Source organism: Phytophthora infestans, genomic scaffold, assembly GCF_000142945.1.
Source record: "Phytophthora infestans T30-4 supercont1.19 genomic scaffold, whole genome shotgun sequence".
Classification (NCBI taxonomy): Eukaryota; Oomycota; class Peronosporomycetes; order Peronosporales; family Peronosporaceae; genus Phytophthora; species Phytophthora infestans.
In genome coordinates, this window is record NW_003303740.1 from 733,864 (window position 1) to 736,301 (window position 2,438).

The following is a 2,438-nucleotide window of genomic DNA, read 5'->3' on the forward strand; positions in this document are numbered from 1 at the left end:
CATCATCCCAGCTGTGTTATCTTCAGATCCACCGGATATATGACGTAATCATCATGGTCACCCTATTATGGGTACACTCATCCGGATCCAGGTCGCTTGGATCCACCTCACTGTAATGGTACACTCGCCGTGGATCCGAGCTCTCCAATCATCCAACATCATCTCGCAACCATCTGTGATCTCCGTTGTCCCACGAAAGTTCGAGATCCACTGTATCCCTCATCCCTATACCCTGGATCCAGGTCCCTCCAGGCGGGATCCTCCCTCCTTGGATACGAACTCGGAGGTATGGGATCCGGGGTACCTCGCGGTGGATCTTGACTCTTCATTAGCCGTGGCTACTAGATCCACCGTCAGAGAGCACCGACCATCCTTCCTTCATAGGATCCGCACTCGATCCACTCTTGTATAGTATATCCCATATCCATCTTAGTGAATCCAGGTAAGGGTGGATCCGAGGTAAGTCTTGGTGGATCTTGCCTTCTCGTACATCGCTCATATCAGATCCATCGTCATTCCATACGGGGTGCTGCTCGCCATGACTAATCCACCACAGGCAACTTGCACCCGTGCCAAACAACCCAAATCCTCTATAATCACTTGAAATTGTCACTGATTCGGGATAGTGACCCCGCGTCTGGACCATTCTCTTATTTCTGAGAAAGCACTTCACCACAATCGCCTCCTGTACGTGGTCGGCGCTGCACAACAGCGTCCACGACGTGCATCACCAGCATCCACAACCGCTTTCTCTCCTTCGCGACACATGTCTCCCGCCAAGCGTACCGGCCAATCGTCGGGCAAGGTCCCATCCACCACACCTCCGGCCAGTCCGTCTTCCATGTCGCCCACCGATCTGCGGGTTCTAGCCCAGGCTCTTTCCGATCAGGTGCAAACCCTGACGGCGGAGCTCCAGACGGCTCAAGATGTCCAAGACCAAGCTGCGTCTCTACACACTACCCAACTTCAGACCTTGCGGGCCCAAATCCATGACCAAGCGATGGAGATCCAGGGGTGGGAGCACCGTGCGGCCTCTCGGTCGCAGGACCTGCGACTCCTGTTGGCTGATCAGGCGGTCGAGATCCGCGACCTGACCGGACGGCTGGATCGCGCCTCCCGTCAACGAGACGATATGCGAGATGACAACGACCATCTCCTTAGGGAGATGGCACTCGTCGGATCTGAGATCCACCAACTCCAATCACGGATCCACGACCTCGAGCGGGATCTGGAGGATTCCCAGACTGCTAGGGCAGCTGCGGATGTGAGCTTGGACCGCCTCCGTGACGAGTTGCGTTTGACCCAGGAGGAGGTGGTGACCAACGACTATGTGGGATCCGCCCATGACGGATCCGCCTTAGGGTCGGCGCGTGGAGGGTCCCCCGCGCCAAATCCACCTCCCTCGTCGCCGGATGTGGCCCTGGCTCAACTCTCTGAGGAGTTGCAAGACACCAAGGAGTCGCTCGAGAGGGCGTCTGCCGGACGAGATTACGCGCTCGAAGAATTCGTGCGTATGACTCGATTGCGGGATGAGATCCAAACGAAACTGGCAGACAGCGAGCTCCAGCGGGACAAGGCGACTACCGAGTGGGCGGATGCCGAGCGTGCGCTAACGGAGCTGGAATCCAAGCTTCGCCGCATGAGTACGTGGATCCTCTTTTAGTCCTTGCTAGTAACTCCATATTCACTTGTTATTGTCAATCTAGGTGACAAATTGAAGAAAGCAGACGCGACCACCGCAAAACTCCAGGATCAACTTTCCGCAGCCCAAACTCAGCAGCAACAGCTGATCCTGGAGCGCGATCGCGGCCTGTCGGAGCGCGATTTGGCACGTCGACGACTGGCGCTGGTGACAGCTGCCGTCTCGGATCCACTCCCTCCCTTGTCGGGGCCCTCTCAGGCTGCTAGCGTTTCTGCTCCTCTTCCGTCGGTAAGCGGGGCGGATTCGTCGACTGCGAAACGCCCGCGTAGTACATCTCCCGCTCCTAGCACCGGATCCTCCCGTCCCCATAAGCAGGCCCGAGCTTCCCCGAAGGCCAAGCCCAAAACGAATCCGGTTTCTAAATCTGTTCCGCAAGCGGGATCCACTTCTGTGTCCAAGGCAGGATCTACACCCGCGCCCAAGACTTCCGTTTCTCCCTCGAAGTCAGGTGCCGGATCCAAGTCTGGATCCACCGCTAGATCCAAGTCTACCTCGGCGTCTAAGACTGGACCCGTTGCTACGTCCAAAACGGGATCGACGGTGTCCAAATCGGGATCGACGTCCAAGACGGGATCCACCGCTGCTGCGTCAAAATCTGGATCCGGACCCAAGACTGGGTCTACGGCGTCCAAGGCTGGATCCGTTGCCCCATCCAAAACAGGATCAGCGGTGTCCAAGTCCGGATCGACGGCCAAAACGGGATCTACGGCAGTATCAAAATCGGGATCGGCGGTGG